This window comes from Vidua macroura, chromosome 2 (assembly GCF_024509145.1).
Source record: "Vidua macroura isolate BioBank_ID:100142 chromosome 2, ASM2450914v1, whole genome shotgun sequence".
In the NCBI taxonomy this organism is placed as follows: Eukaryota; Metazoa; Chordata; class Aves; order Passeriformes; family Viduidae; genus Vidua; species Vidua macroura.
The window spans coordinates 101,433,500-101,457,425 of NC_071572.1; the positions used below are offsets into that span (position 1 = coordinate 101,433,500).

General features: G+C 38.6%; 1 protein-coding gene across 2 annotated transcripts in view; it reads left to right on the top strand.

Moving 5' to 3' along the window:
- ENOX1 (ecto-NOX disulfide-thiol exchanger 1) overlaps positions 1-23,926 on the top strand; it is a 359,071-nt gene that overhangs the window by 61,146 nt on the left and 273,999 nt on the right. For both annotated transcript variants that reach the window (XM_053971584.1, XM_053971585.1), the window contains exon 2: positions 11,488-11,564. The gene's annotated coding sequence lies outside the window, so the exon portion shown is untranslated. The remainder of the gene's footprint in view (positions 1-11,487; positions 11,565-23,926) is intronic.

The following is a 23,926-nucleotide window of genomic DNA, read 5'->3' on the forward strand; positions in this document are numbered from 1 at the left end:
TATCTTCCATTGTCTGCACATCCCAGGCTGCTCTTAGAACCCTGTGCAGCAGCCCTGCGTGCCCAACCCCTTTGAACTGTACTGCAGCAGCCGTTTTTTCTCTCAGCATCAGTTCAGACCCATTAAAAGCAGTGGGTTCCCTCCACTGAGGCAAGGTGCAGGTGGACAGCTGCCACCTTATTGCTGTAGCTCAGTCTCCAGGAGTAGGAATTAGCAGCTGCATCGGTTAAAGGGTGGTTCATGCTTTATGTTGAGTTTTATCTTAAAATGAGAGAATAAAAAAAATCTCACGTGTAGAAGCATTTAGAAGGATTCTAAAGGAATGTGTGTGTGTGATAAAATTCTAATATTCGCGTTTTCCTAATTCCTTTGACAAGGCAAAGAAAGTAGGAAAATATCAATTTGGGTACTCGTTTGGGAAGTTCATTGGAAAAGGAAAAAAAAAATCAGGGAGAAATAACGTGAATAATTCAGAATGAGTGTGTAAACTGTGAGCTGTTGATCACTGCTTTATTATGCAGACATAGATTTCCATTAATATTCCTTCTTTTGAAAAACAGAAATCCCTGCTCTGCTGTTGTATGCTTAATTGAGCACTTGAGGCAAAAAACCCCCCATGATAAAAAATAAAATAAAACCTAACAAAAGACCGTATGATATGTAGATTTATTCTTCAGATGATGTTCATATAATTTTTTTTTCAGGAAAGTTGTTTCCTGCTATACATCCTAACTAGATTCTCTGAAGTCTCAGATCTCTCCCATGAAGTGGTATGGAGGTTTGGTCAGCATCACAGAGTGCAACAGCAGTGGGAAAACAGGAGTTGAAATTGGTTGTGGAAAGCTAATGTTACACTTGAAGGCACTTTCTTCAGAAAATATACTTTTATGTATATATACACTAATATTTTCTACAGAGAGAAATCAAATCCACAGTTAAATTGAATAGTCATTCCTTAAGACTTCTGTTACTTGTGGCTTAACTGTAACAGAAAACAGACTGTGTATTAGCACAGACTCTCAGCAAGATATTTTAGTCATAAAATGTCAAAGCCTCTTCAAAAATAATGCGTAAAATATTGCCTGGCTTTAAAAATGTGTATCACAACTTCAAGAAAACATTGTTGCCCCACTCCTTGTAGATCAACGTGTGGCAAGATTATTTCAGTGGGAATATGTGTCCACAGGCTATATATTTTTCGTGTTTTGTTTAACACCGGTTGGCATCTGAGATCAAGAAAGCTTAAACCAATTATGAGTAGCTGGTGCAGCAAAAATCATGATTGATACATTTACAACACAGGGTCGATTCTTCTGGCAATGTTATTGTATTAAGAGGGGGAAAAGGGGACATCAGGCATGCAGCTTTGAAGCCCTGAATTAACGCAATGCTCTGACCACATACAGATGTTTCCTCCCCCTGTGCAATCAGTGTGTCTTGCACTGATTGCAGCCTGCAGAGCTCGAAGAAGAAACAGCTGTGCAATTGTTGCTAAGCCTATTTCCCTCTTCCCTTTGATTTATTGGATTATTTAATACAGCAGAATGATAGGAATTTAAAAATGAAAAAGCGCTGTTGAGTCATCTAGTCCATCTTGCACCAGGATTGTCCTCTCCAGATCTGTGTCCAGTCATGGACAGGCTTTGTGATGTGATTGGACTTCAGCCAATTTCCTTTGGAAGATTATTATACAATAGAATACATTGCATTATAAGATTTTTTCCTTGTCAGCCTAAACTTTACTTTGCTTGGTATAATCACATTATTCTTAGCTATATTTTCCTGAAAAACCCTATTAAAAAAATCCTTAGTATGTGTATCCTTTCAGAGCTTGTAGATAATTATCATATTTCCCTTTCAATAGTGGCTTTAGTCAAGCTATACATATTTAGTTATTTTAATATTTTCCTACAAATCAGCCTTCCTGATGACTTTTATTGCTATCATTGAGCCAAATCTCAAATTCTTCTATTTAGTATTCAAATAGAAAAGGAAGGACTGAATAAAGACTTACAGATTAGATCATGATGTCATTGAAAACCCATCCTTTGAACCAGTGTTTGTGCCTTCAGATCTGTCTGAATGCCAGCTCTCCTGAGGCAGACTTCAGTCATAAGATTTGTCTCAACTTTCTTATCTACAGCATAAGTGCCTACATCAAAGCTACTTTCCCTAGATTCCTTTTATGATCATTGGACCCTATAGCTGCACGCAATTAATATAATCTGGTTTAGGTATCCACATTTAGGATAAGAGGAATTGAGTGTTAGAGGTATGTATTTCTCTCTGTCTAAGGATTCTGTCCTGGACTTGACTTCCTTGGGTAGTTAAATAAAGGGTGTGTGGATGCTTGGACACTATGGTTCAAGAAGTGAGAAGAGTCAGTGTTGGTCATGGCAGTGCTATCTCAGCTTCAGAACAGCAGCAGAGTGGTTTGATGCACTGTGTGTCCTGAGACCATTCCTAACACAGTTGAATGGCATTGAATTCAACACACAGGAATGATGATTGCATTGAATAACGGGATGGATGAAACTCTCCTTTGCATAGGCATAGAATCACAGGATATCTCCAGTTGAAAGGCTCCCCTAAGGATCATCGAACCCAACTCCCTGCTCCTTGCAGGACAACCTAAAACTAAACCATATGACTCAGAGCATCATCCAGATGTGCCTTGAGCTCTGACAGGCTCAGTGTTGCAACCACTTCCCTGGGGAGCCTGATCCAGAGACCAGTCATCCTCCCACTGAACTTCTTCTCTGTGTCCAATCTGAACTGAAGCAGGTACAGCATTTAGCCAGAGAGTATGAGTCTAGATGCCAGATATATGGGTTTTCAAGTTTCTTTGGACTGAAGAAAATCTGTGATCAATGCCTTTCATTTTCGAAGGCCTCTAAAAAATGGCTCTTACATGACAGATGCCAATCGCTCTTCTGTTCTCTATCAGGTATTCCTTCTCTGCTGACAGCTTAGTGCTCACAATCCTCACTGCAGCCCTGGGCAGATGCCTGCTCAGATGCAGTTCTTACCTCTAGCCACAGCTCTCCATACAGGTCCAACCATTCCTGGTTTATACTGGAGTAACTAGGAAAGGAAATCAGCATCTGCCTTTTGTTTATTAGTTTAAAAAAAAAAAAAAAGTTAAATATGTGTTCCCAGTGGTTGGTTACCTTCTGTCAGACTCTCTGGCAAAATATGCTAAGCTTCCATTCCTAGTAACTTGCATATAATGTCCAGGAAATGAAACCTTTGTACTAAATTTCTTTGGTGGGCAAACACTAGAGAAGGAGGAGAGCTGATGAAATTGAGGAATAATAACTGCTCAAGATAATATGTTTACTAATTCGTCCTAAATGAATTTAGAGTGAACATTAGAAGAAATTTTTCAAACGTCCCAAGAGGGTGAAGTTGTGGAATAAACTCTAAGTGCACTAGTTGAGAAGAAAAACAAAACTTGGAGAGAATTTGGTAAATTTAGGGAAGTTCTTATAAGAATATGTAGAAGGGATTAAAAAAAAAAAAAAACAAAACCAGCCAGGCATGCAATATGAAGTCATAGTGTTACCAAAAGGGCTGAACAGGAGACTGGCCACTGCTCATGTGTCTACACAATCATTTATTTCATGTTTAATGCAGAGGTTAGTGGCTTCTGCTGGTTTTAACAGAAGCCAGAAGGCTGCAGTCCAAGGTCAGTACAAGAATTTCCTTGTTGTTGCCAGACCCTTGGAGTTTGGGATGTCTCTTCCTGAAAAACATGGGATTCTGCTCTTGGTCTTTTGTTGGTGATGCTAGGAAGGGCCTGTGTGGAGTGCATGTGTCTCTGTGGAAAAGACACTGTGTCATCAGTCCTCCTGGGCAAAGCAGGAACAGAAGCCTGGCTAAGACCCAGTTCATCTTTCTGAGAAGTGTATTCTTTCAACACTGCAGCCCAAGCACTGTACCCAGCCTTTTCCCAGCTGAAGCCTGTGCTGAAAGCTTGCTAGTCAATGGGTTCTGCTCCTAATTCACAGTAACTGGAACAAAATGCAGCCATCCTCATCATTCACAGAGACACACAATCCTCAGAGACTGCAAGCGTACCACAGCATACTGTAAGTCATTGTGACACTGGCAGACAGTACAGGGCTGTCTGTTGGGACAGCTAACTTTAAAGCATCAGCATACTGGAGAGGAGAAGAACTTGGAGAAGTGTGTGCTAGGCAGGTATTTTTAGCTGCCTTTTCTTAAAATGGCCCTGCTTTCCTAATACTGTTTTATCATCACCATGGTGAACTAGTTCTGCCACTATCCTGTCTGCTAATTATTCTTATCTTGATGAGCTATTCCTCATTGGATCTGACTTTTCAGAGAATGACATCTTGGTGCCTGACCTCCTTTTATAACAGCAGGCATGATTGACTGCTTAGGAAGGCTTCCTAGATTCCTCTCAAGTTGTTTGATCTTGCTCCTCTTCACAGATCATCTCTTCCATCTTCTGTGCTGGTTCTGTGACAGAAGGGAAGATTATAATTTTCTTTCTTTCAAATAATGTAAGCAAACAGCTGGGAATTACATCTGGCCCCCATTATAAAAGGTATCTCTTTCAAGGAGGATTTGATGGTCCTCTCATTTCTCTTATGGATTTTTTTATTTACCTGTGGTTCCTAAGATGGGATGTTACTGGTGTGTATTTCTGAGTGATTCCTCCTTTTATGCAGGAATGGGGTATCATAATATCCAGATGTTATGGTACTAGTGTTTAAGGACTTTCCCGGACAAATGAATGTCATGGTCATACTCAATTTACCCATGTTATCCTCAAAAGTCTTGTAAAAAATATTGCCTGTATTGAACTTACTGGAACCCTTTTTTACATTCCTTACGATGATATGAACGGGGTTTCCAAGAGTTGTCACTTTAATTAGAAAGGTAAAGGCTTAGAGATTTATTGCATCTATTGCATTCATAAGTAAAGTATTCTTTAATGAAGAATAAATAATAAAGCTGTTTAGCCAGTCTTTCACTGGTATGAAGAGTGCATTGCTTCTGCCTTGCTTTTAAAACAAAAACCCCCCAAAGGTATGTATTTCCTTATGAAATTTCTATTCCAACCTCTAGACTGCAGTGACAGCAGCACATTTCTTTGTATCTCAGACACTCTGTAGAGATGGAGGAAGGTGGCTTAGGCTCTGCAGTGTCAAACCAAAAGCAGTGGCTGTGTTGTGTGCCTCCCCTGTCTTTGTCAGGGCAGGTGGAGACCCTTCCCTTCAGAAATACTGAGTAATGTTGCTCAATACTTCCACAGAAATATTTCAGGTTGGGAGTCTTTGGACCTAGGATGTTACTTTTGAAACCTAATTTCAGAGCAGTGAGTCCTTTCTTGCATTTTCCTCCAGGTCAGGGAAAGAGGGCATTTTCAGCCACTGGAAATTCACTCTCTTTGAGTAGAAAAAGGTCTGAAATCTAAAAAACTTTTTTTTTTCCCTTCACATTTTTCTTTTTTTAACAGGAAACATGCATTTGTACTAGCTTGCCAAGGAGCTTATCAAAGCAAGGATTGCACTTTCTCACCTACTTCAGTGTCAGTTCAGGATTGTCCCAGAACCATTTGCTGTTACTGATTATGTTGCTGTCCAGCATAGGTAGTTTGTCCGTAACAGCGATGGGTTAATATCCTCACTACAGTGGATGGCAGGAATCTGTCAGTGGGTAGGGATGTGGGACGGGGTGGACTGGCTCTGCTTCTCACCTATTTTGTTAAACCAGTACATCCTGATTTTAAATGCTGCTGTTCTTGAAGAAAAAAACCCTGACAAACCACCACAAGGTAACAGGTTAAAAAAATGTTTTGTGCATTATCATGTAGCACACTCTATTGCACAAAGTATGACTGTAATTTTGTCAATGATGGTCTACATGTTAATATACTTCATTGAAGCTGTTTTCTTAAACTGAGTCTGGAATCTCTATTAGAGGCTCTTTTTGTACCCTAAAATCTATTAGATGTTACATCTTAAGGGAGCTATAAGAAGATTGACTCTCAAGAATAATAATTTTCTCTCTATTTCAGGGAAAAGTTAGAATGTTTAATTTTACTTACAATAATTTGTATAATTTTATATAGGTTCAGGAGATAAGAGAGGAGGTGTGACATGGAACTTCCTTAATATGCCTTTGTTGCCTATATCAGCTGTGACTTTGTTGGCCTTGATGCACAGTCAAAAGGGGAGAGATTTTTCAGTACTTGTAGATTTATGTTAAAAAGAACAAATTTAAAATAGGCATGGTACTGATGGAAGCTGAAAGAGGTATATTGAGAAATGAGGTAGAATAAAGGAAGGCTTGTCATGTTCATTTATTCCCTGATTTTAGTGTTTGATTGAATGTAAAGCTGGAGGACCAAAACTGAATGCAAAAACAAAAGACATAAAAATGAGAACTGCCTGCTTTGTTAAATATTGCTAACTGGCATCTAGAAGTGATACTGGCATGTAAAAGTGATACATAGTGTTAAAGATATCACCACTTAATTGTCAGTTATATAAATCCAAAGCTAGAAAAATGTTATAAACACTCACTCTAATGTATATTCATTTGCACAGAAATAAAAGCTTTTTACATGGTGCCTGGCACATACTGAATATTTAGTGTAACAGAATGGAAAGAATTTTACAAGTTAGTGCCTTTAAAATGAGGAGATCACAATACATTTCTGACATGGTATTCCAACTTGGACTCTTATTTTACAATTTAGTTAATTCTCAGTGCAGAAACTGTGGTCCCATGATAGAGAGATTTGAGAATCCTGCACCAAGTACTGCTCATCTTGGTCATTTTGCCTAAGGCACTGAGCAAAATTTGTGTCTAGCTTTGACAGTAGCAGCAATTACTTCTGTTTTAACAAGAAACATCTAATGCACGAAGGACCTAGCGCACAAGTCTTGTGAGGAGCGGCCGAGGAAACTGAAATTGTTTAGCCTCAAAAAAAGGAGGCCTAGGAGGACCTTACCCCTCTCTACTTGAAGTTGCAAACTGGTAGGAGTCAGTCTCCTCTCCCAAGTTACAAGCAATAAAATGAGAAGAAATGGCCTCAAGTTTTGCCAGGGAAAGTTTAGATTGGATAGGAGGAAAAATTTCTTCAGCAAAAGGATGGTCAGGCATTGGAACAAGCTGCCCAGGGAAGTGGTTGGGTCACCAGTCCTGGGAGTATTTAAAAGTTGGGTAGATGTGGTGCTTAGGCATATGATTTAGTGCTGGCTTTCACAGTGCTGAGTTAATGGTTGGACTCGATGATGTCAGAGGTCTTTATAACCTAAGTGATTCTATCATACTGTGACATAAAGTAAGAGTTGAAACTGTTTATCTGTTGACTACTATACTGGGAATTCTCCTAACATAACATAACCAAGAACCACACGAGAAAGTGTTACCTAGCTTTGTTTTCCTTTGATGGTCCCAGCATGAGAGACAAAGAGATAATCGTGCTACTTCACAGTCCTCTTTCTCTTTCATACCTGCCTGGCCTTAAATGTAAGTGGTAAAGCCAAGATCCAGGAACTTTGCACCTTCTAGTTTCTGATGCGCACACGCTGTGCCGTGTTCTTTTTCATGTGTTATTTTTCCAAAGTAAAAAAAAAAAAAAAAAATATGTTCTATTTATTTTTCCACAAAGATCTTAAAGGGTGATTGTGGGTTTTAGCTTCTGTGACAAAACATAAGTGTATTTTTATATATTTTTTTTTTCCAAGTCATTTGGTGAAAGGAACTTTCAGTTCTCAGGAGGGATAAAGCTCTAGAAAATGTTGATTTTTTCCATCGAAAATAATTTTAGCTCATAAGCTATTCTTTCCTTATCTTGATGGAAAAAAAAAAAAGAAGATCAAATTTCTAGATCAATAATGTTGAAAACAGCTGCAGCAGCAATCATCCTGGATGCATGTTGTTTTCTGGTGCACTTTCATATCTGAGCATTTCCTCATGCTGTAAATATCAGCCTGACTTGCACTCAGGCTTCAACCTCGCATCAAGCAACAGCAGAAAAAAATAGGAGCTGTTTAAATGCAACAAGGCTTGGAAAAAACAATTTTTTAAAAGTGCCAGCATGTCAAAACATTGAAGGAAAATATTGAAGAATACCAGTGTGCTTCCAGTTTGTCTCTTGCTGCATGTTTTTTCTATTGAATAATCACATCTTCCAGTGCCAAAAGCAGTAGTTCTTTGTATGTAATGTGTGCTTCAGGGCATTAAAGAAAAAAAAAAAAAAAAAGATTGAAATTATCTGGAGGAAACCAAATCACTTTATTTCAAAGACAAATTAGATTGATATATCTTACCATTCTCCATAGATTTCATAGGCATGTTGAAGTGGTATCAGGCATTTTATATATTATAGCAATTTGCATACCTTCATTAAGCTGTGCTTTGTAAAGCTCTCTGACAGGGGCATTTGATGAATCCTTCTGTGGACTGCATAGCTGCTTTATGTGGAGCAATCTGTTAAATCATGCCTTTGTCCTTCAGTTTGTCAGAATCAGTAAGCGAAGCAGATGTTAATAACTGTGGGAGAGTTTAGGGTTTTTTGGTGTTTGCAGAATATGGGATAATATGTGAAGGGCATAATGTGTTTGTAAAAGTGACAGCTGGTGTTATTAAAGACAGAAAGTCTGCTACAAGTGAAAACTTTCTCTGGCATCTTGTAGCAACTCCAGGAGGTTTTTTGGAACAGTCAGGTGGGTGGTCAATTCTAAAATAAACCCTGCTAATATTATGCACAGCAAATTGTGTGCTTGTACTTAACACACAATTGTTCTTATCTTTGGTTGCAAACATTCTGTCACAGAGCTATCTCAGCCATGCAATAATTCATAACATTTTTCTGTAAACATGTCATAAGAAATTCTCAGGTCAACAATCCCCTGAAATGTGTCTGTGAGAAATACAATTTCCTGCATTATCAAATTAGTAGGGTTTTACACCTATTCAGTTTGAAGGATACCTTTATGACACAAGTTTTGCAGGACCTGACAGTTCAGTCCCTGGAATCTCTACCTCTTGTCAAGGTCACTTGGCTGAAGATGTTTCAGCCTACATTTAGGTGGTTAAGGTGCTACATCTGATGGGCGGTAATTCCTGTCAAGGTGTGGTGAGATGAGTGCTTGTCAGTTGCAGAGGCCTTGCAAGTGAAGGAAAATGGGTATAAATTAGGTAAGAAATTAGGTAAGAAATGAAGGGGATAAATAAGAGGGAAAACATAGCTTAAGGAGTGCCTCAGGAGAGGCCAGCAGAGGTGCAGGTGCTGATCTCCTTTCCCTGGGGACCAGTGACAGGACTCAAGGACATGGAATGAAGTTGCAGGGAAGTTCAGATTGGGCGTTACGAAGAGGTGCTCCACTGAGTGGGTGGTCAGTCAGTGGAGCAGGTTCCCCAAGGAAATAGTCACGGCACAGAGCTTGTCAGAACCCAAATGGTGTCTGGACAATGCTCGTAGTCATTTGGCCTAGTTATAGGTAGTCCTGCAAGGAACAGAGAGCTGGACTCAGTGATTCTTGGATGCCTTCTACGGGTGCCTTCCAACTGGAGGTTTTCTATGATTCTCTGTGGAAAAAGTTGTTACAAGGCTAACTGATGAAGAAGTAGAAAAAACGAAGGACGTTACTGTAGGGAAAAAAGGAAGACATTACTGTAGAAAATAAAGTGTAAACTTTGACCACCTTCTGATCTTGCAGATTTTTATTGGTATTATCTAATAAATAGTTCCCACTCATTTTAGAGGTAGTATTTTGCTGAGATTCACTTTAATGACATTCTCTTTGTGATTATGCATGATTGTGGAAATCTCTTTTGGGGAATTGAGTAGGAGGTGCAAAGGGTGGAGAGGTAGTGATGTTACTTGTGCCTGTGTGATTGAATCTGAGCTTCTGAGCCTGGCTTGTCTGCAGCTGACACCAACAGCAGGAATGGCTACACAGTGCGTAGCATAAATAATCCTAGAAGTTGTCATGTTTGTAGCGATTGCCTGAAAATATGTAGAGAAGACCAGTGAGAGATTTCTGTTGTTCTTGCACATGAAAGTAGGCAACAGCTACAAATCAACAAACTGTTGCTTTTGTAAGAAGAAATGGCAGAATCTTTCATGCTGTTGCTGGATAAAAATTTTTACTACTTCTGTTCCTCAGAGTGAATCTTATCTTTCTGTCTGATTATCTTGCAAAAAATGAGCAGTGAAATAATTATCCGTGCTGATATTTACATTTCATCTCCCTGTTTGAAAATTGCCAGCTCACAGAAGGGAGCAGAGGGAGTCCAGGACTCCTTGGGTGGGCTGATCCTTTGGAGAAGCAAATGTCTGGTCTTCAGCTGGGACACATAGGTGCCCCCAGCCAGGTGACTATTGATGCATAGCGGGCATAGACAATTCTGTAGCTGATTCTCTTTGCCTTCACTGGGAATCACGTGGTAGGTACCATTAAGACAGCTGCTGTAGAAAGCTCAGGAAAAACTCTGTGGAAAGAAAAGAGACAAGACTTTGTCTAATATAGGCTCTTAATTATCATTAAGATCTGTGCCTGTGTGGCAATACTGTGTGAAATGGTGTTTCTTGTTGCAGAATGCCAAGTTGCCAATAGTGCCACTGAAATACTCAATAAAGCATGTACTAATGATGGTGATTATGCAGAACAGAGATTAGACCAGGTGCATTTGGACACATGAACTTTTTTCCCATTTTTCCTTTTATTTTTTTTTCTCCTTTGTGTCTTTCCTTAGTTTGCTGAGCCTATTTCTTTCTACTGTTGCATCTTCTTCCTTTTTGCCTTGTTAAGCACATCAGATTTAATAAATGCACTGTGCTCAGGGTCATTGTGTGAGAATCACCAGGAAAATTTACAGAGACTCTGGGACTAATTGTGATTAGGTGTTATATGTATCCTTACAAGGATGTACATCCAGAATTTCACACCTGTAACAGAACTGCCATGTTCAGCATTTTTGGACATTAAAGAAATAATGCATTTAAGGATACTCTTGATTTTTTATGTGGTTTCCCTATTCATGTCACTGTTTTGCTGCAAGCTAAAGGCAGAATACTGCTTAAATGCACATAAAGATGCTTATGGTTTCCTAAATCATTTATATTTTCTGATATGCCATTGGCAGTTTTTCATACTCAATATGTTGTTTTTGTTTTTTCATTGCAAATGATTGTAGCAAAATTACTATTTGAAAATTTTGGGTTTTTTTTTTTTTTTTGGAGTTTTTTACTAATTTTGAACTCATGTGTAGAAGTTGCTTAAGAATCTATACAATATTATATACCTTAAATGTAATGTGCTATAAATTACCATCATTGTTATCACTCACAACATTTCTCAGGTAATACACAGCTTCAGAAGGACTGGCTCATGGGCTCATTTCTAAGTAGTAATTTTGCACAATGCATATTTTTTTCATTTTATATGCTTAAGCCATATACTTTTAATGACTTTAAAAATATATAATCTTTTTTATCAGATCTTGGATTCTGAACTTGAAGCAGTTCTTCAAGATTATATGCTTCTTGAAGCTCGGAAAGTATCTGCAATAAATAGGTACGTGTAATGGATACATTCATGCTTTGTGTTGGATGGTCTGGACCGTGTGAGTTTTGTTGACAGTTTAATGCTGAGCTTCTTACAGCTCTTGATAAATCTCAGTTGCTGTGAACAGGACAGTGTGATGGATCTTTGCAGGCTGAATTTTCAATAACACATGGTTATTGTAGGACAGAAATTTGGAAGGGTATGACATTCACAGTTGCTCAGAGATTAATGCTTAGCCAAACCCACAAACTTAACTTCAGAGTGAACAAAAAGGTGAGTCTCAACAAGCAAGTGAGAAGTTTTGAAGGTAAAATCAGTGAGGGGAAGTGGCTCTTCTCTTGATCCCTCGCTAATTGAGGCTGTGCTTCATGTGGCTTTACATCTGTGTTTCCTTTGGGGCATTTTTGCAACTCTTAAAGGTAGTAAAAGTATGAATATAACTAAATATGGGAAGGAAATGACCATAAAGGTTGAAAACTTGGGTACATTGAAGTTCCTGGAAATTTTCTTCTTAGGTGTTTCAGTGATGCTCACATCTTACTTCAATTATTTACAGAAAATATTCAGGCAATTTCAGAAATACATTCTTGCATATAACAAAGCAATTTTCAAGTGATTTCTTTTTTAAAAGTCAGGTCACAGTTTATGGTTCTTGAAGCTCTGCTGAACTCCTAACAATGGAGAAAGTTAAATGAGAGAAGATTTAGAAGTTCTTATTCTTTCCAAAGAGTTCATAGACTTAGGCAATTTTTTTGAGATTCAGTTCAGTTTGAAGGAGTGAAAGGTTTCTTGAATACTGGATGTAACAGCTGGACTTACTTTGATCTGTGTGAGAAACTTTGAAGAGATTTATAAATGGAGAGAGGTTAAATACTTATGCATGAAATTCACAAAAATGGATTTTTGCACTAAGTTGCTTATTCTGTAAGAATTTGAATGCAACATATCTTCATAGTGTGCTTCACCTGTAGGTCCCCAGATATTTAGCAAAAGCTGGAGAAGAACCATTGTCTCCAATTTATGTATGGGGTCAGGTACCTGCCTGGATCACCTAATGTCCTACTGCTAGGGCTCCTGGATGTTCAGACCTGTGTCCAGGCCTGTCAGAGGATCCCATGAGATATCTAATCATCCTTTCAGAGTGTGTGCAAAAGAGCAGTATTTCCAATGCTTATGTTTTCCTAATATTTCTCATATCTATTGGTGTGCCCTTACTGCTCCCTTTTGTGATACATTTCTTCACTCTCATTTCTTCTGCTTTGTTTTCTACTTTGCTTTCTTATTTTGCTTTCCTATGTTTTCTGCTCTTCTTAATTCATTTGCAGTCTCTGAAGATTAGCTGCAGTGAGACCTTACACAAGGAGGAGTTTCAGGAAAAAAAAGACATAGCGGAATGAGCTTCCCTTTTCCTGCCTCTCTAGAGAGCCTGTTGTAAAAGGCAACTTGCTGTCATTTCTGTAAATTTTCTTTTGCAGCCAGCTCTGCTGGGTGTCCCCTTTTTGCCCTGTGAACATCTGTGTTGCAGCTTATGTCTGAACCCAACTGGAGAACAAATGTGTGAACCTGCTTCTTATTTTGAGCAGGAAGCTGCTGCTATTAGTAAGGCACTTGGCCCTGGTTCACCTGCGACTTCTTAATCCCCAGCTGGGAGCGAACCAGCCGTCTGGATTGTCCCCTCCTGCCAGCCGTGCCCTTGTCCCTGGGGTAGCAAGTTTACCTGTTTTCCTCCAGACGCTGCCCAGTGCCTGTCATTTTGCAGCATTCATTTTCTCCCTGAATGTTCCCCAAGGTGGCATGCAGAAAGGAAGAAAGGAGTGAGCACTGCAGGACTTCGGTGACATAGCTTACATTCTGCTGCTCCTGAAAACTTTGCCTTGCATGCACACAGTCATGCAGGTACCACCCTTCTGCATAAGCAAGAAATCCTTAATCCTTGAAGTATTCAGGCTCCAGTGATGTTGGAGCAGAAGAGAAAGCTTCATTTTCTAGGCTGTGCATAGGGGTTCCAGGAAAAGTCGACAGTGTTTCTGAGCCAGTTTTGGACACAGCACAAGACAGCTCACTGAGCATAAATTAGGAACTTAACCTCAAACAGACTTGCTTTAGCAAACTTTTTACTTTAAAAGGGAAAAAAAAAAGGGGGTGAAGAAAAGGAAGCAGCAGTTCTACCCAGTTTGCAAAAAAAAAAGTGCTATCCCACTTGGGCGTGCTCAGGAGTGCTTGAAGTGTATAGGTGGTGAACTGCAGTCTCTGTGGCATATGCGTGTCTCCAAGAGAAAAAGGAAATCTGTTGTGTCAAGTTGGCTTCAGCTTATGCTCGAAGGCCTGTTGTGACAAGCCTAGAAGGTGCAGGAACTTTTGTGAAAGATCAGGTGTGATAGCAGAGAGCGACTGTAACACTTTGTGGGGGAGGAAGCTGTAGTATTTGAGGTCAGGCTAAGTTGGCAGCCATCAGCAGGCAAGGAAACACAGCTGATTTAGCAAGAGCATGCACCAATTCAACAGCTTCCCTCAGATATTTGGGTTGGAACGACTCAAAATTAGCAAATTCCTGGCTGATGTTGCTAAAAAGGCTACTGGACAACATTGTTTTCCTTGTCAGTAGATGAGCTCCCTTGCGGTAGAAGGGTGTGTGAGTTTCAGAGCCTTTCAAGCCAGGTTAGAAAAAATTGGCCCCTTTCCTTCCACAACTATCCATCAAGGCAGTCCCAATGCACCCCAGACATCTCTGGGTGTGTGAATCCTGTGCAGGCAATGGTCTCCCCTGTTCATTTTGTAAATGCATTTGTTATGGAGGGAAGGGTTGGTCTGGCTGATTGTATGGCTGTAAGTGCTGAACAGCAAAAATTTTTAAACAAAAAAATCTGGTCCTCTTTAAACATTGGCGGACAGATATCTGCCTTCCATCTGTGGCAGCCTGTGCCAAACAGCAAAAGAACTGCAAGGTTTGTCTTCTGAAACCTCAGAGGAATAATTGGCACACTCCAACGTTTCTTTTTTTTAAAAAAAACTACACACAAACCTGAAACATTAAACACAGAAAGTAATGTTAAATGTGACAAGCAGGCAGAAACTGGGAAGTTCATCTGGAAGGGCTGTGCATGGAACAAAGCCTTGGCACAAGGCATGGAGCCCCTCAGCACTGCTGCATGGGCGTTGCTGTCGAGTGACAGCTGGCAGCGATCGCCCATTGTGGAGGCAGTCCTTTTGCTGTCCCCTCCTGTAGGGGACAGGGAAGTGGCTGGTAGTCTTGAAGGCATGTATGGCTCACAAGACCCTTCCAGAGGTGCAGAGTGACTTACACTGTGTTGAAATGTGACACCTGAAAGGGGGACAGTGAATACATACTCTATACCAACTAAGCAAATTAGTCTTCTTTAAAGAAAAAGAAGGTGTTCTGATCAAACAAAGAACTGTCAGGAAATAGTCTGAATAGTCTGAAATAGTCTGAATTATGCATTGAGCTTTCTTAAAAACACAAATATTTTACCTCTTTGGAAACACTTTCAAACTGACTTTTAGCTTAGTAGTGTTACCAGGAAAAAATAACATGTGGCTCTTCTATTCTGTAAACCAGTAGGGAAGTAGTACTTCTCCCTTATCTGACCATGATTTGATAGAAAAGTTTCTCTGGACACATTGCTGGCTTATGTTCAGCTGGCTGTCAACCAGCACCCCCAGGTCCTTTTACAGCAGGCAGCTTTCCAAACCATTTTTCCCAAAGCCTGTAGCATGGGGTTGTTGTGACACAAGAGCAGGACCCAGGACTTGGCCTTGTTGAACCTCATACAATTGTTCTTGGCCCATCAATCCAGCCTGTCCAGATCCTTCTTCAGAGCCTTCCTGCCCTCCAGCAGATCACCATTCCCACCCAAGTTAGTGTCCTTTGCAAGGAGACTGAGGGTGCACTTGATCCCCTTATCCAGACCATTGATAATGATATTAAGCAGAACTGTTTAATCAATTAGACTGAGATATTTGGTCTGTTCTTGTTCTTACTTGAGACTGCACCCAAAAAGACTGTTTTTCAGTGAGCTTGAATCAGTTGGGCTTGGAGCAGCTGGGAAATAAAGCAGGACTGTGCATCAGCCATTATGAACTGGGCAGTAACAATTTGCTTTGGTTAGGGAAAGTGTCAGCTTTTAGCAGTTCCCTGTTAATTTTTAATTTGCTTCCCCATCTAGGTGCACTGTGTTTTTAGTAATATGCACCTCTGCTGTGTTGTCCCTTTTATCAATCAAAGTTATTTTGCTTTTCTGACTTGGCATGGTGTTGCAACTATTTGTCTCCTTTGGCAGAGATAGGAAAATGTCTGTTTATGATAGGTGATTACAAGGACACCACTTTGGTACTTGGGAGCAACTTCTCCTAATTCACTGGAATGGTCGTGGCCAAGTCCTGCTGCTAAACATGCTGTATGCTACCCAGTAACACATGGTGTTAATAATTGAGGATGTCAATAATGGGTGCCACAACTGTCAGACTTAAGAAACAAAGCACTAATAAGGAGCTTTGAAATAGTCTTGTTTAAGATCGGCTGCTGTTTGTAACACCATTAATTCTGAACAGGAGTTTAATTCGAAGTGCAAGAAAATGAAGGAAAGCCAAAGCACTTCTGCTACAATGGATTAATGAATTTGAGTATGGAAGAAAGCAGCAATCTCCTATGTGATGTGTTTTGTCCATGTTACATTGCATGGATCATTTCTGTAGACCTCCCAAACATCCCCTGCAAAGTCACTGCCTGTCACTACTACATCCTGTGCATGCATAGGGTGTAGATGGTAAATGTCCAAGTGGGATTTTTAGCTTCAACACTCAAGAAGTGAAGAAAATGCATAAAATCTGCTGTTGGTTCTGTTATGTTTTTGCTTGAGGAAAATGTTTCCAAATTGGAGAGGCAGGTGCACGCTTGTGTGGTGCTTTTTGTGTAGATCTTAATGGTGCCTCCCGTGCATCCCAATGTGTCTCCCTATTCACTGTTCAAGGGTTGGATCTGGAATCCTACCCACACAGAAGGTGTGGGGTGGCTAAATGTTGCTACATGTGAACAAAATATCCTTATTTTGTCAAGATAAAATACCCAGCATAGAGTATCATAAATTGATCCCTGGAGGACAGACCTAGAATATAAACTATAGTACTTTGAATAAATGTGTGTTATAATCATATTGAATGCTGTGCTGCAATTTGTATTGTATAACAGCTGACAAAGTATTTTATCTCCTAATACCTAACAAGTGTAAATAATGCTGATATTTTCCCCATATTTATAATTACATTAATTGCTTTGTGTATTAATAAGTTAAGTGTCAGAGCCCAAGCTGTAGATGCCAGTAATCCACACACCACTTGTTTGCATATTCAAACTACAAAACTGATGAGTAATTGCCCTTTTTGCTAGTGCATGTCACAGCTCAAATTTTACACAGAAAAGCCCACTGTTACCTAAATATTGTCATGTTAAATATCAAATCTGGTGCTAATAGAATGTCTTCCAGAAATGAAGAGAAACCCTCTAACAGATCAGAAGACATCTGATGAAAAGTAAATTAATAGCTCATTTAGCTAGGAATTGTGACTTACTTCCAAATGAAGCTAAGTTTTGAAAAAAGATGTTTCCTGCTGTTGAAAGTAGCATTTTTCAGAGCCAAAGCTGGAACATCCATATGCAGTGCAATGTTTTTGTTTTGTAATGTGAGATAATTGGGCTAACAGAGTGTCACAAAGAAGCATTTGAGGATTGACTAAATTTTTCAAACAGAAGCTATTTTTTGGGAAAGTTTCCAGAGAAATAATTGTTCTGCTTTGCTATCTTGTGGACTTTAGCATTTTTATTCTTGGAGACAGAGCAAATACAGATTTCAGCATAAATCTTGCTAAAACTTCAGTTGAAGAAAGTGACTTCTTCAGCTTCTGGGGAGTTCTTTCGGGGGTCTTTTGTTTGTTTTCTTGTTTGTTGTTTTTAAACTTTTGTTTTCTTTGTAGTTATGGTGCTTTATTTGCATTGAAATCCTTATTGTAGGCCAGCATTTAGTACAGTTGATGGTTTTGAAATTTTGCAAACCACTAGCATTTGTGAGGGCAACAGAGTGAAGAGTCGGTTCCAACTTAATATTGCAGATGTACACTGAATTATCCAGGGAAGAGCAAAGGTTGATTAAATTCACAAAATAAGGTGATTCATAGTTTTCTAAATATGTCACTCAGCCTAAAATTAACTCAATTATTTACCAGTCACACACACGCTAATGAATCCTGACAATCTCAATTGACCTGCTGTGATGAACTTTGCTGTCACCTAATAATATTTCCTCTGTATTTTCACTGAAAAGAGTGATTGTAGCATTTATCACATGCAAAGCAAAAATGCTTGAGGATTATATTATTTTTTAATACTTGCAATTCCAGGGCACTGGTAAATTAATTACATTTAATTAGAGGCACTTATTTTTTGTGAAAGTGTTTCTTGAAGTTTAATCCCGCAGAGATTTTACATGTGATAGTGATGAAAGTGGCTACTTCTAAGGCAGCATCAATGATACAATTTGAGAAATAAAGTTGAGCTTATCTTTTTATGCAAAATGTGACAAAATTACAGAACTTTAAGACTAATAGGGTAAATGAGGTTAACTATTATTTCTAAAATTAGAATCACCTTGGAATGCCATTTTTAGCTGTGTTACCAGTAGCTATAAGAAATTTGTAAGTTAGCTAAAATAATACATGAGTTAATCTACTTTCCTACTAAATACAGAAATATGCAATTTAAATAAAAGTGTGGTTATTCTGGATTTGTACTTGAGTTATGGGTAAATCTCCAAAAGGCTGCCCTGGATTATGAAATGGTATCTCTTTTCCCTTTCCAAGGTTTTTGCCTCAAAGCTTCACAGAATCCTGGATGAAAATCAACATTGATCCATAAAATAGACATCAGCGTAGTATCCGCATGGGTAGGGCACAGCAGCTGAAAAGATTTCTGGCCTGCAGTTATTTCTGTCAGGAAAATGGAGATAGATAAAGATATAGATATATAATATTTAAAGCTGCTGGGCAATGGTAGCCTGTTTGCAGACAGCTGCATGTTCAGCCTCTTTTGCTAGAATGGTTAAGTGGCTAATTAAGTGGACAAGTCAGGTCTCAGCATACCCTCAGGGAGAAGACTGCTGTGTCTCAGCCTCCTGTGAAAGTTTTGGGAGAGATGGGTTTGAAGCTGCAGCAATCTCATTGTGAGTTGTGGTGCTGGCTGTGAGGTGGGGCTGCTAGAATCCATTTTACAGGATTTTGCTCAGTGGCTGCCAACCACAAAGAAACATAAAAAGTTAAAAAAAAACCTTGAAGATTTCTGAAAACTGAAACTAATGCATAATATTTAATTGAATTTATTTCTGAGTAGTTCCAAATTGTTAATGAATTTGTTTAGAAAGATGATGTTTTTGGATTTTTAAAAAAATATTTTCCATGATTTTCATACTTGATTCATTCAGTGACATCATCTATGGTGACCAAACAGTTGTTTCTGTGGTGACAAATTGCAGTGTTACAAGCATGCTTGTATGAATCAGGTAAGAAAAACAGATCAACTATAAATGGAGAAAATTTGCTTGCAAAAATAACCCAGAAATATTTGGTGAAAGTTTTCTGGAGAATGGCTTGGAAATCTAAAAATTATTTTAACATAGGTGAGTCTTCAGTTCATCCAAAAATTCCAGCATGGCTGGTTTTATAGAGAAGCACAAAGGGAACTGTCCATGTCTGGTGACACCAGCCACATGGAGAATGCTTAAAGTAGATAAGTAACTTGATAAGAAGTGTGAATTAATTTAACTGTAATAAAAAAATATATAGCTTCTTGCTTATCCTCTAAAGTATGACAGCATCACAGCTTATTGTGATTAAGGTCTGTCTCTCTAATAAATTGCATCTTAAAAGGATCTTGAATGCTTCTGTTATGTTACAGATACAGTTCTGATTCCACAGGGGTATAAGCCAGGAGCTCAACCACTGAAGATGATGGAGCTGCATCAAGCTTCTGTAAATACAGGGAAAGGTGACTTGCGGTCTCTGTATGTAAAAGGGAATCTATGTCCAAATTTAGGATGACCCAAATTATATGTTATATGGTATACTGTATTGTCATGGATTAAAATATATTTTGGGGTACATGGTAGTAGTACCAAAAAGACCCTGGATACGTCCAGTGACAATATGAATTAATTCCATTCCCGTCATGACAACTCTCAGTGGGAATATTGTGCCTTGGCTGGGCTCAGACGTTATTTCCAATAAGTATGGAAATAATGGCTCACAGTGCTGTAAAATGCTAGGAGATCTCCAGGGAAATCTCATCAGATTATGTGATGGGTTTGAAATTAATTCATGTCCCAACTGTATTTACACAATGTACAGTTGTCTCTCTGATGACTTATAAGGAAAGGTAAATGCAACTATCCTAAATCAGTGCAGGGACTTGCTTGCTCTCTTGGTAGAGTATAGGTATTTTTCTGAGTTGTACAGAAAGTACAGGCAACTCAGAAAATGGTTATATAACTTTCTTACACTGCAGACTTATTGCCGTCTTGTTTGTCACCTCATTGTGCCACATTTTCATCTTTCTTGCATTTCTCCTTTCCTCCAGTTCTGTAGACATGAATTTTCACATTGTCCTTTTGAAAATCTGAAAGGGAAAAAACTGTTGAGAAATTATTTTTTCTGGTGTGGGCATGACCCAGCTATAGATTCATCCATTGATATGCACATATACCTGTCATTCCTAGATTGCTCTTGGGTGAAGGCTTCTTTATGGCACTGTTCTGGCCTCTTTACAGGCTGGTTTGGGATTGTGCCAGGCTTTGCCTGGTCAGGTGCGCAGAACTGTGTCATGTTAGGCCAAAGGAACAATGGATTATCATCCATGGAAGAATGTACATAGCTTCACCATAATTATAAGTAGTGAATGTCTTTGTCTAAGCATATGACAGATTTGCAAGCCCATCAGTTGAGTTTCTTGAATTGAGCCTTTTCTGGGAGCCATAAGCTAAAAGTTCAAATATGAATCCTTGTAAGATTTGAAGTGTGCAGAAAATGTTGTCTCTAGTCAAGAAGTCTTTAAAGGACTAGGAGAGGAATGGTCTTCTTCAGAGATCTGCTTCTACCTTCAAGTTTGAATACCGGGGCTGAGTATTTTTGGAGGCCCAGGGCAAAAGGGAAGTTAGCACCACATGCGACGTGCAAGGGCTGTGAGCCTGGACTAGATCTTTACTTTTTTAAAAACTATGTGGCTTTTGAAATTGCTTTTGAGAAAATGGAAATAAAATGGACAAGATACTGTGCATACTGCAGCTTCTCTCTCTTCTCACTGATTTAACTTTGTATCTGGCTTCCACATTTCCCTTCCCCTTCTCCTTCCCTTCCCTTCCCACTGTAAAAAGGTATTTTCTTTATTTGTTTCTAGATTATTTGGTTTCCTCAAAGATCCAGTGACACAGAGAAGAACCTCTGGGATCCTTTCTGTTGACTTTTCTTCTTTGACTGTCTACAGTCTTCTAGTTCTTTTTTCCTTATTTTATGTACTTGCATTCAGTCTTAAGAGAACTTGATTCTCCTTTTCTTTCCAATAGCCTTCAGCTGTTGATCAGGCAACTTACTTTCTGTCTCTGCAGATTGGTTACATTGATGGAAATATTTGGTACAATGGTTTTGGTTTGCTATAGACTCTAATTTTACGTAAAGCTTCTTTTCCTCCATTTTGATAGGATCAGTGTGTCAGGAGCCACATCCGGCCCTGGAGTCTCAATGCAATAGATGCCTTTCATTATTCATATAGGAGAGAAAACAATAGAAAATCTAAATAATAATTTATTTCCTCTACTGCTAATTCTTCCAGATTCCAGTTGTCTTTATCACTTGTAAAACACATCTGACTACATATTAGAATCTCTTCCATTTTATCTGATAGGTACAAATACAACCTCCTTTATTTCTACTTCTTATTATTCACGGCAGCTATATTTTCTATGTAATTAGGAATTGTATTTTTCCCTCATAAGCATTGGGGAGCAGAAGGGATTGTATAGTTCTTTACTCTTCTCTAATTTGCTGAGCCAAAGTAGTTGGGATGTGACATGCACCATCTGAAGAGTGGTTCACTAAATTCCATCGATCAGTCACTGAGATGACCAAAAGTGAACCAGATTGCTGATATGCCTGCTGCTGACAGCACAAACACAAGAAAGTGATGTTGCAGCAAGAGGGTCTGTGGCATCATTATGACTGGTACTGATGTACAAAATGGAAAGAAATCAGGGTGTTTCCATGTTGGGTTTGTAAGTGGTAATCTAGAGAAAAACAATTGTTATTATCTATCAGCTAAACTGGTTCTCAATTGAATTGTTTGGGCCTTTTTTAACTTTATATGCCAAGAAATTAATAATTTGAGTACCTTTCTTAGTGCTTTCTGAAGCCTTGAAAATATGAACCTGAACAGTGTATGGTGCTTTAAAATTGCGTTTAGTATAGAGGTATTTATCTATTTGTCATGCAGAAGGAAAATTAATAATCTTCTTTGTGCGCCAAAACTTTTATACTAAATGTTTTCTGAGATTTCATTATGTAGAAGCCCTATGGAAGCTGTGCTGTCCAAAACATTTTTCTTTTCATGTACTGTAATGTGTGCTTGTTCAAACAAAGAAATGCTTATCTGTTGAAAAGATAGCAGTGATAAATTACTTCAGCTTTCATGCTTACCTACTGTTTTCCATTTGGCATTAAATTCCTAGTTGAATACCAGAGGCAGATACATCTGAATTCAAAAAGTTACCTTGGTACCTTTTTTTTAGCCAGGCCCTCTGTCCTTATGATAAAAAAAGGAAATTTAGTCATCTAAACCATCCTTCTTGTATAGTCTAAATCCCACTAGATATGAAAAGGATTGCAATTTTTGTAATTTTCTCTGAACTATATGAATTTTCAGAGGCTGTACAGGACCTCTACCTTTACTGTCACAACAACAGCACTTCACATATCAACAGTTTAAATATCAATTTAATCCAAATAGCATGCAAATTGAGCTTCTTATACTTACCCTATCTCATTATGGATAATGCTGCATATGCTCTATTAATCCCTTTGAAAAATTATTGACTCCTGATTAACTTTCTTTTACTACTATAAATCATATCTTCATGGTATTTTTTTTTTCCTGTCATTGACTTTTAAGTTCAAGGATCTGTTTTATTTTCATCAGAAAACAAATTTCTCTCTATGCTTAACATGAAATATTCTGGCCTCGTGTTTTCCATTTTAATGGAAGTTCATCACTCTCCCCTGCCTTCTTCTCACTGAATAAGTGATACTTATGCAATGCACAAGTGGAGCATACAAAAACAGAAGAGTAATGGAATAGTTCAAGAAGCTAAAAGGTAATATGACGTAAGTTAGCTGTATTAGCATATCTGAAAGTGTAAGAAAAAGATAATTGTGAACTCTTGCCTCATTTGCCTATCTTTACCATGCATCAGTTGATAGAATAATTGTTATTTCCAAAATACCAACATTAGCTTTTAAGCAGGAGATGCTGTCTGTCCTAGTTGTCTCTTTAGATGTTTATCTTAATCTGCATTTTCACTGATCTTTATTGGTTGCCCTCTGAAGGAGTGTAGGCATCTGCTTGAGAAAGAGGTGAAGTTTGTCACACTGCTTTAGGAGGAGAATTTCCTGCCCTGGGATGAACAAACATGCACTTGACCAAACTCTTAACATCAATGTGTGACAGTTTCTATCTGATGATACATGTACTAAAATAGAACAGTTTGGTGGGAAGGCACCTACAAAAGTTGAACTGAAAAGTTGGTACAGTGGTACTGTGCTAGAAAAACCAAGATATGGAACATCTCCTTTTGTAAGGTAAAATTCTGCTAGACTCAATAAACTACTCATTGTTAGAATTATTATTAACATCACTACTAGTATTATTTTTGGACTCCAGCTGGGTCCTCTGCATTCATAAAAGGATTATTTTTAGTGTAAAATCCTACTAGGAAAGGTGCACTTTTAAATAATGAAAGTCAAGGACGTTTCGTGTCTTGCAGAGTTGGCTCTACAGCAAAGGCAATATTACTGTTACTTTGAGGCCATCAAAATTCAAGCGCTTCACATGTGGAAGTGCTGTCTGAAAAAATTATTTTGAAAATGCTACTTCACATTAAAAGTAGCTGGAAGAAAATTGTCCCCAGGATGGTATTATCTGTATGTAGCCAGTAGTTTAACAAGGAGCTCTTCCAGACATCTTCCTGGTCTTTTGAAACATAATCTGTTTTCTGGAGTGCATTAGCCTGCAGAGGAGAAGAAACAGGGAAGCTCTTAATATGTTT